This window comes from Saccostrea cucullata, unplaced genomic scaffold (assembly GCF_032062105.1).
Source record: "Saccostrea cucullata isolate Sc308-1 unplaced genomic scaffold, CSIRO_AGI_Scuc_v1 ctg1331, whole genome shotgun sequence".
In the NCBI taxonomy this organism is placed as follows: domain Eukaryota; kingdom Metazoa; phylum Mollusca; class Bivalvia; order Ostreida; family Ostreidae; genus Saccostrea; species Saccostrea cuccullata.
The window spans coordinates 87,967-99,445 of NW_026940045.1; the positions used below are offsets into that span (position 1 = coordinate 87,967).

At 33.4% G+C, this 11,479-nt stretch overlaps 1 long non-coding RNA gene across 1 annotated transcript; it reads right to left on the reverse strand.

Annotated features, from left to right (window-relative positions):
- Positions 1-10,554: 10,554 nt before the first annotated feature.
- LOC134254659 (uncharacterized) lies at positions 10,555-11,474 on the reverse strand. The gene is made up of 5 exons (XR_009989351.1): positions 11,389-11,474; positions 11,165-11,278; positions 10,872-11,067; positions 10,717-10,767; positions 10,555-10,629 (listed from the first exon to the last, which is right to left on the reverse strand). It is a non-coding gene; the product is annotated as an uncharacterized LOC134254659 (long non-coding RNA).
- Between the last annotated feature and the right edge of the window lie 5 nt (positions 11,475-11,479).

Here is an 11,479-nt window from a genome sequence, read left to right on the forward strand (position 1 = left end):
CCTCAGAATCGCACTCATTAAAAATTTCAGTGGAAATGCAATGGCAAAGTTAAACTACCCAATAGAATGGTAATAAACATATTGTCATTGCATTTCCACTTGTGTTATTATTATACTATAGGTTAAAAATTTATTTCCAAAATAAGCCCCTGTGTTCAATACATATTGAATAATTGTATGAATTATGGATTTATACCGGTTTTAACTCTTTAAAAATGACATATTTGACAATAATTATCTAGCTTTCATATGACAAAGTAATGACATAAATTCTATATTCAGAGCATCACAAAGATGATAAAGACGTGTATTTCATGAATCTATTCGATTAGAAAGAATTAAAAAGTATCCATAGAATTTTCAAACACAATCTTTAATTTTGTAAGGCATACACTTTTGCATATTCATTTCAATATCAATGGATACCTCAGTCGGTAAAGCGCTCGTTTTTGTTTTGTCTTGTTTTTCTTTAATTTGCATAATTTTCAAAAGTTAAAATAATAATTATACAAAGGTCTACTGATTAAATGAAATTGTCTTCGGGGATGATCACTCCTCCATGGCTACCTCTGAAGTTTCGGAGGTCCGTGTATGCTCTGCTCCTATTCTGCCTTGTTTTATGGATTTTGATATTGAATACTGTTCGTTATCTCCATATCCTTCATTGTTCCAAGCATTTGCACTTCAGTCAATTGTTTTTTTTCCTTCTTGCTTTTGTTTATATTCCACTTTAAAGCAGATGATTTAAAGGCAGAGGAAATGATAAACTAAAAGTAGCCTTTTACCCTCGTCTTCCCATAGAATATCACTATATGCATTCACTTAGATTTGAACTACCTCAATATGATGTGATTGATGTAATAATTTTTACATTTCCATTGTTTTTGTCCGAGATAAACAAAACGTTAATGTTTTTTATTTCCCAATTAATGTATTGGTTCATCAATAGGCGCGTTTTTAAAAAAAATCGCGTAGAAGGCGAGACAAGCGGGGCTTAAACACGTGGATTGGCGGAATACAAAGCATCTAACTGAACATAGCTTGAAAGAATGCGAGGTGGTTTTGATTCGTGAGAAATAATAAAAATGTGTCTCATATTACGTCCGTTCTCTATCTATTTTTATACTCAACAAAAAAAGAAACGCATATTCAGATTAAACATGATAATCTAAGTTTTCAGTTTAATCCCCATTTTTGAAAAATTGATTTTAGAGGGTTTTTATAAAAATTAAAAATATCATGTCTTGCAAGTAGAAAAGTGAAGTTTATGTCATGGTCGACGCCTCCAAAATCTTGGGGCATACCGTCTAAACTAATACATATGTCCTTTGCGACGTCTAAGCTTTGGTGGATTTCCAATGTAAGGATGTCGTGAACGAATACCAGCTCCTCAGTCTCTTGCGAACAATTTATGCTCTCTTATGCTGATTTTTTCATCCAGCAATTGTAGCAGCAGTTTTTGAAGCAAGTTCTGAATCGCGTGAGGTGCTGAAAGGGGGGGGGGGATGGGCTCAGACGTTCCTGCCTGGATGTGGTTACCTGCGGATGGCTAATTCTTGGTCTTCCGACGATAGTTTAACGGCTGCAAGGCCCATTGATGTATTCCAAATGCTGTTGCAACTTTTGTTGTGTAGCTCCGTTTAGTATCATCGTTAGCCTGGTTGTGTTCATCTTTGTTTCGCCGTGGCATTGCAGAATTAACACTAAGATCAAATCTTAAATATGGGTTTAATAGGAGTGTTAATAGTTTCTCTAAATCCAAAATATCAACAAAAAATAGACGTCCGATTCAGAAGAAATCATAAAAAACACTACTTTCATAAAAACGTTTAATCAAGGGAGATAATTCAACACTTGGGTTTTAAAACCCCATGTTGTCCTTTAAGTAGGTCACAGGTATCCAATGATATAAAAGATAGTTGTTTCATGTACATTTGAAAAAACTTCTTTGACGAGTAAAGCAATATGCGTTTCTTTTTTTTTGTTCAGTATATTTCATGTTACTGAAAATCAGAATAAAGAAGATCACATTCCACAATAATTGATAAGTTAAAATGAGAATCGGGCTCTTGTTTTTATTCACAAGCTACTTACAAAATGTAAGGTTATCCGATCCTCAGGTTCTAAAAAATCAGGCATTGAGTAATTGAAAATGCTCACAAAGATGTCTCTAAATTCTCAATTTAAAATGTATTTACCACGGTCTTTCTTTAAACTTCATCTTTAAATTTGAATCATATTATATAGGGACAATTAGTAAATCTCAAATAATTTTTCAGGAAATGCGATTTGAACTACCTACTGCATATTTTTTAATTGATAATTGATCAAGAAATACATTTTAGGAATAAAAATCATAGGTATCCAGGCTTTTAAAGAAAATTGCATGACTTTTTCACTTATTTAGTACTTTTTTTTCTCCTACTTACTTCCATCGTATCATAATGCAAAGTGTATGAAGTGTTTCCTTTCAAAGAAAACACCGTAAATCACTTCTAATTTCAAATCATGCTTATAAACATTGGTAATTAAGGCTAAATTAAAAGAAATTTGATTTTTTTTTTAATATGCAAGGTTGACTTAATTTTACATGGTACAAATATCAAATTTTTTAGTACTGTTTGTTAAAACTTTAAAGAACATTGAATCATACGTAGAGGCATAAAATGAAAATTTTTGCATGAAAAAATTTCAATTTCAAGTTTTATTTTAAGACTTTTTGAATTAAATTATAAATTAAAGAGTTATCCTTCCTGGCTGAGGATCGTATATCCTTAAACACTAAAAATAAAAAAAAAAGTTTAATCGAGTTTAATGGTTGGATAAATATCTAAATAAACATTAATTATAGCGAGCGCAGCGAGCGTCGCGAAGCGACGCTCGTCACTGCGAGCTCTTAAAGCAACGCCTGTGCGAAGAGAAAATTCGGACTACTGCACATTCATTCGATAGAATTTTTTGATGCCGTAATTTGGACCCACAATGCATCGCTTGTTTAAGCTACGTTAAAGCTACGTTCTCGTGAGAATAGTAGCAAAAGTTCTACTAAAAGTAAACATGCCCTGATTTAATGGATAAATATTGAAGATAAATAGCAAACGAAACGTTCTTCATTTATTTTCAGCACTGTTCAGGGTTCTTTGGGGGAAATGTAACTTACGTACGACGTCATGTGACGTCAGAGTCTAGACGCATCAAATGTCACGTGCAGTTTGACGTACGAGCCCGATTTAAATTCTAACAAAATAAACATCTGCACTTGCCATAACGGTCGCACCGTCAACATATTAACAACAAAGCCTTACAAATAATCCATGTCCTGATGGTTACAACCTTTTAAATGGTACATTTCCTTACCCCACCTCAGTCTATTTTTCCGTAAAATACTGGGTTACGATTAGTTGAAGTCTGTCACGAGAGGCGATGGATTACTTATACCCGGTCAATTGTGATTCTATACCCGGTCAGTTGTAAATCTATACCCTGTCGATGTATTACGTCACAAACACAAACATGACGTCATATAATAGGCACATAATACCTGAAAATGAAATAATTTGCAATTTTTAACTGTATTAGCATAATAAACAACAATATAACTTTTCAATGCATTAAAAAAAGTTCCTAGTTAAATCCCATCTAGCTTGTTATAAACAAAGCACTGATTGCGATGAACTTGTAAACATGATGTCATATTGGTAAAAATGACGTATTTCTTGTGCTGTGAGAGGCAGATTGAGGAATTTTTTAACAATGAAAAATGCGTTTTATTATTAAACGGAATATTATTTACAGGTTTTAAATAGTGGATTAATACCAATTTATATCCTTTGTTTTGTGCGATTTTAATTAACTACCAAGAGAATGTATTTTATTAATTATGTAGTGTTTTTATTCACAGGTTACGTATATTTTACATCAAGGTGCCTCATAAAATAGTACTTTTGCAAGGGCATACACTACATAGATCTGAATCATTTTTGGATATAGATAAAGTATATTATCCTTAACTTGAAAAGTGCTGCTCCTTTCTTTAAATCGAGGGCGTGATTTTATAAGTACACAAAATATTTGGTAAAAGTCAAAAACATATTTCGACACTGGCTTATTTACCTGAAACTTTAACTACAAAACGCAAATTCTATTCAAAGCAGCAGCACTTTTCAGAAACTACAAAGTATGCAGAAACGATTAATGGCTTATATTTTTAATTTCAACTAGGGTATGCCCTTGCGATATTGATATTTGTTAATGACCTTCATTCGGTGCACAAACTATGCATTTATCACGTGACTGTCCATCGATGGGACTAAACTTCATACAGTACATTGTGGGTTATACTATGTTATTTCCATAAGTATTAAAGTTCTGTTAAAATTAAACGGCTTAATTAAAATAAATTCAATGTTAAAAAAATCCCCCTTTTTGCACGTCTATTTTCCGTTGATTTCTCATAGTAGGCCTAAACAGTGTTGCGTATTAGCCTGATAAAGCATTTAGCAGAGAAAACCATTATAAACTACAGATAAAACGTAAATGTTTCATCGATGGGGTAAATTCGGTACATAGTCTTTTAGTGACAGGGTATGGGATGATACCTGGTAAGTAAATTTCATAACTGACTCGGCTTCGCCTCGCCAGGTATGAAATTTACTAACCAGGTATCATCCCATAAAAGACTAAAAGACTTTGTAACTAATATTACATACGTACCAATCCAGCCAGGTCATCTACATAAAATGAAACATATGGAGATAACGAAAAGTATTGAAGATCATAAGTCTTTAAACAATATAAGTCTCGTTTAAAGTCATCATTTCATAAGTTATATGGTGGATACAATGACCTTGTCAGCAAATACAACGTATTATTGAGTCAAATGCTGACTGACTTCTTTTTTATTCTTATTGTAAGTCCATTATTTATACACTGAATTGACGACGGATTTTCTTTAATTTGCAGATAAATACAATATATAAAATAAATGTAAAATTACAAATTATAAATGTGCATCATTTACCCATCAATGTTTGGTGCGGTTAAAAAAATCATATGCGGGGAGGGACAAATAGCTAGACAGAAGTAGGGCTTGGAGCATTTGGATTGGCGGAATCAAAGCATGTAAATATAAGGAATAACTGTCAGACTTTTCAATTAAATGACGATGATCAATCGATTGACTTGTGTGATATTTTATTCATGCAAACAACTGTCAGATTTTTCAATTCCATGACGATGATCAATCGATTGACTTGTGTGATATTTTTATTTATGCAAACTATCACGCAAGTCTTTCATGGTAGCCTACTAGTAGAGCATTCGCTTCGTGATCGGGAGGTCTGGGCTCGATTCTCGTTCCCGGCGCCTCTTCAAACCTGAGACATAATAATAGGTAGTGACTTTTCCTTCTCCAAGCACCCGGCATTAGAAGTGAAAGTCACGGGTCTTTCGGATATGACCTTAAAAAGGTAGGTCCTGTATCACGATAGGCACTGGCACGATAAAAAACCCTCACTGCTAAATGGCCCTGAGTGCCGAGTATAGGTCTAAATTTGAAGCCCTTCACCGGCATTCGTTGACGTCTCCGTATGAGTGAATTCTCGAGAGGGACGTTGAACAGTATACAGTCAACAATCATGCAAGCCAATCGATTAATCACATCGAAAAAAGACAGTTATTCCTGTCATCATGGCAATGCGAGTAGCATACGGCGGGTGTGACTAGTTGACAGTGGATGCCTACTCCTCAATGGTACCTGATCCAACGTCCAATGATTTCGAGGTCTGTGTTCTCTCTACTGCAATTTGTATTGTTTATTGGACTCTTGATGTTGAATTTTGTTCGATATAAAATCATTTGAACTAAGTGCAAAATTGTCATATCATTCACAATGAGAAGCGCACGGACCTTTTCAATGTCCGGAGTAAGGCATGGCTGCATCCTCTCACCTGTCATATTTATCATAGTCATTGACTGGATCATGCAGGAAACAACAAAGGGCAGTAAAAATGGAATCCAGTGGACCTCCACAAAACTGCTTGAGGACTTGGATTTTGCATTCTTCAAATAGCTAAAATACATGATATATGATAAAGATACAGTACATATGCATAATTGAATGCATGTGTTGCATATATAATCTATACTTTTGCAGAGAATAGCTTTTAATATGATTATTAGAACTGCGCAGCTACAGAATGCAGCAGAGCCTTAAAAAATCAAACAAAAAAAAATACAAAGTGTGCATTAATGTATTCTCTACAGCCATTTGTTTAGAAAATGTCTAAATTTTGCACTTTTAAATGGTAATTGCAAGTTCGAAACAAGGTACTCTTGTCTTCAAAATTAGTGTAAAGAACCACAAAAATAGTTCATGGATAGCAGCACGTGGTCTAATTCTAGCAAAGGATTTTTATTCCCAAACCTCTTCTTAAAATAGAAGTATATATCAATGGTAAAAAGTAGAAAAGAACTACCAAAATGCAAAATGTTTCAAATAATAATAAATACTTTAAAAAAGAGGAATAATGTTTTAGTTTGGCATAAAGCAATTAGCACATGTATTATTATTGAACAGTTGTTAAATAGTGTACGTAAGAGTTTGTAAGTCTGGAACAGATAACTTATTTTATCTACCAGAGTCTAAATATCACCAATGAAACACAAAAAAATTAGACACATAAAATCAATATGAAACACCCCCTACCCAAAAGGGGTGGATAGGACAGACCTTACACAAACCCTCAAACAACACCACTAAACAGGTTCTGGGTTGGAATCCACAGGGAAAGAGGAGGGCTGGGAGACCAATGCAAACCTGGAGGAGATCGATAGGAACAGAGGCAAAAGAAGCTGGATTTACCTGGACCCAACTAAAAGGATAGCCCCAAAACAGAGTCCGATGGTGCGGTATGGTTGTGGCCGTATGCTCCCCAAGGAGTGAACAAGTTATTGTCAAAATATTTCTACCAAATTTGGATAAAATATTACGTTAAATAAAAAAAAGATATGACAGAAGTACACAAACTTTCCAACCAATTCTCGTAGTTTTATAGTTTTATTAATTCCCTTATGTCAATGAATCAGATAAAGTTATTAATTGAGTTTAAATGTATGAGATTAACTTGAACGTAGTTGAAGTAGCTTATTTTTTTACATAGAAATATTAAAATACTTAAGGAATCACTGTCTAGTTTTGAGAGTATGCCAGGGCATCAACAATAGTGGGAAACATGGGATAATTTGCATTAAAAATTAAAATTATCCCATCGCAGCACTGTTAAGGCTTACTATGAGAAATCAACGGAAAATAGAAGTGCAAAAACGGGAATTGTTTTTAAAATGAATTTATTTTTATTCAGCTGTTCTATTATCACAGAACTTAAAAACTTATGGAAATAGCATAGTTTAACCTAGTCTGTACTGTATGGAGTTTGGTCCCATCGATGAACAGTCACGTGATGAATGCATAGTAGGTACACGAAATGTAGGTCAATAACAAATTTCAATATCGCAAGGGCATACCCTAGTTGAAATTAAAAATTCAAACTAGTAATTGTTTCTGCATACTTTGTACTTTCTGGAAATTGCTGCTGCTTTGAATAGAATTCGCGTTTTAATATTTATAATTTCAAGTAAATAGGCTAATGTCGAAATATGTTTGACTTTTACCAGATATTTTGTGTACTTCTGAAGTCATGCTCTCGATTTAAAGAAAGCAGCAGCACTTTTCAAGTTAAGGAACATATCCTTTATTTATATTTAAAAAATGGTCAAGATTTATTTAGTGTATGCCCTTGCGAAAAATCGATTTTATGAGGCACCTCGATGTAAAATATACCTAACCTGAACATTAAAACACGACAGAATTATTTAAATACATTCTCTCGATAGTTGATGAATAATCGCACTTAACAAAGGATATACATTGGTTTTATTAGCCTATTAAAAACCTGTAAATAATATTCTGTTTTACAATGTAACGCATTTTTCATTGTTAAAAAATTCCCAAATCTGCCTCTCACAGTACATGAAATACGTCATTTTTACCAAAATGACGTCATGATTGACAAGCTCATCGAGATCAGTGATTTGTTTAAAATCAGCTGTATAGGATTTAACTAGCGACTTTTTTTAATGCATTGGTAAGTCTTATTGTTGTTTATTATGCTAATACAGTTAAAAGTTGCAAATTATTTCATTTTCGGGTAATATGATGAATGCATAAAAGTCATATTTTTGTGTGACGTCACAGTAAACTTTTCCCGTATAAATTAGGCCCCGCCCCCTTTTTCTAGCCTTAACAGTGCTGCGATGTTTCCCACTATTGTTGATGTCCCTGGCATACTCTCAAAACTAGACAGTGATTCCTTATATTTCCATTTCATTGTGAAATAAAATTGTAGACTTAGACATTAAGAATGTAGACTAATCGATTTAAATTACACGAGGACTTCCATGCCAATTTCAATAGTCCTCGCACACTGACGTCAAACACAAAGGCAGCCGCACGTGATTTACATGCATATTTGGCATCCTTAGCGTCAGACAAAGAGACAGATGCGCACGAGATTTGCATGCGTATTAGGCCTTCTTAGCTGCTGACCTATCGACCTGCCTAATTAACATTCCATCAGAATTATCAGGAAATCAACTCCGCTTACTTTCAAAGGGTTATTATAGAGAAAAAATTTAGAAATGGAAATATTGTCATATAATGCGCATTCAAATAATTGTTTTACCAATATTAAACCAAATCTTCATTACTCACATAAATATTGACAGCAGTGAATGTGAGAAGTCTGGAGTATTGTTCACTATCAACAAGTATTTGGGAAGTCGTGTAAATTATGTGATTATTTCAAACTTCAACAATCTGAATCCGAATCATTTTTAAAAAATCAATAATATCAAAAGACATGAATTTTCTACACTGAAATCATTCACAGTCATATTTTTTAATCTCACTCATTTTCAATGAGAATAAGAGTCGTTTTACTAATCATATCATTGGACACTTTTAATATAATTTTCACATAATGAGTGTTGTTGTCAAATGAAACATAATTTCTTCTAGAGCCACTATATGGAAAGTAGAAATACATGTATCTTACCAAGTTCTTGACTTTTGACTCTTACGTGTACGAAGCGTAGATTTATCCATCTAAATTTGAAATTATTAATTGATTTTTATAATGTATATCTAGTCGGCAATATTTAAGACATATTTCTGGGGTGAAATGAAAGATAACTGAGGCTGATGCATATTTTCTATGCATATTTATTTTAAAACAAAAGATCCTAATGGTCACCTAACATCAACTAAAGGATTAGAGTGTTGACGTTTGGCATCATCTGATCATTATCATCTCCACTTACATACCTAGCAATATATATTTTTTTCTGTTTGCTTGATAATGACAATGAGCACATGACGGATGTGAACTGTTTTTTGCAGGATGATTAATTCTCCAAGGAATCTGATTCGACGTCTGATGTTTTCCGTCTATTTTCACTGCTTGATTGATTTTTGTGGTAATTCAATGGTATTTTTGGCTTGATTACTCAAGTTTTCTTCAAATTGCGTTTAATAGTTTTAATACTTTTGATACATGTTATACAATTAATTACCCCTTGTGAGGCCAACATGGTGAAATAAGGACCTGAGACCTTGCCAAGTCGATGACCTGCCCTGCCCGCGGCCTCGGTCAGGACAGGTCACATCGTGGGCCAGGTCTCGGTCCTTATTTCACCATGTTGAATTCACAAGGGGTAATTGATTGTTTTATTATACCGATATGTATTGAAAAGTATGAATCTCTAACCGTTATCAATTCTTTCTTTGATCGGGATCGGGATTCGCTACAGACCGGATAGTGAATTTGTTTATTTTGACGTCTGCAAGTTTCATGTGTTAGTTTTTGCATCATTATTTACTGATTAAAACAATATTTGGTTGATAGCGACATACATTGTTATAACTAACGATTACTTTTCCCCTACACAGTCAAAATATAACACAGAATTTAACTCGAAGAGCCGCTTCTATATTCTATTGAACTGAATTGTAACGATATATTGAAGCGATATATTGTAATGATAAAATTTTACTGTATTCTGTATGGTAATGCAAAACAGACAATGCACAATTTTAAAAACATGTTGTTTTTTTCGAATAATTATTATTTTATGCATTAACTTCACTCAAAAACGAATTTTTGATTATGCGGTCATTTTTAGCAGTCATTAAAAATAATGACCAGGTCATTATATCCGACGTGCAAAGATTCCTAGGTCAGTATTGCTGTAAACAGTACCATTTTGAGTCATTGTTGTGTTTTAAAGTTTTTTTTACCAGCCAATCAAATTCGAGTAATATTAGTAGAGGTATGATAAAATATATTGATTTCATTAAATGAAAAAAAATATTTGTCAGTATATTTTCTTTAATCAACAACTATTTGTAACAGAATAATAACATAATAACATTTTGTAAATAGCAGTAAAAACACATATAACAAAGTAAGCTAATAACAGAAGTCCTTTTCACTTTGTTCGACTCTCTTCGTGTTCTAATTATGGGGTTACTTTCTTATTTAGAATCTTTTAAATGGAATGTCACTTCTGAATCTGAAATAAAGTAGTGAAAAAATTCAACACTATTAATGAATATAATGCCTCGGCAATACTCTTAATATTCAAGTATTTTATACTTACAAAACCTTAGGCTGGATATCTGGTTTACGAACGTCAATGAAACTGGACAACCTATATGATACAGTTGACAATAAAAGTTTGCGCGAAAGTATCTGTAATCATTTTGCTTGATTTCAATTAATTTGGATACGAAACAAGAAAAAAAAATGTCTTACCATGCATGGTCGACATCTCTGTACTTTCGTCTTTTGGATAGGTAAATGACAATAGAAATAACCGTCAGATTTACAAAAAGAATACTACAAATGATGATGGCAAGCTTCCATTTGTTTATTCTGCAGTAATATTCGTTCACACGATATTCACAGTCAAAAATGACTAAGCAGGGATCTGGTGCACATTCATTTATATCTGTACGATGGAAAAATATAGATATAGATAATTTTTTTCCAATTTAACTTTTTTTGTTTTGATTTGGCATGCGAGGTTGCGTTTTTAACATTCATACCTATGTCACATATTTTCCCTGTATACCCCGCTCGACAAGAACAGGTGAAGTGGTTAATAAGATCGTTACAGGTACCCGAATTCAAACACGGGTTACTGGCACACTCATTGATATCTGGAAACAGAACAAAACATTTTAAATCTTTAAAAAATGATGTTATTCCCCACAAATCTTTAAAAGACATAAGACAAACAAACAGTGTTTGGAAAAAGTAAAAAGACTACCTATTTCACAGATAGAGCCGGTAAAACCCGGAACACATGAGCACCGGAACCGATTAATCTCATCAGTACATGATCCGTTGTTCTGACAAGG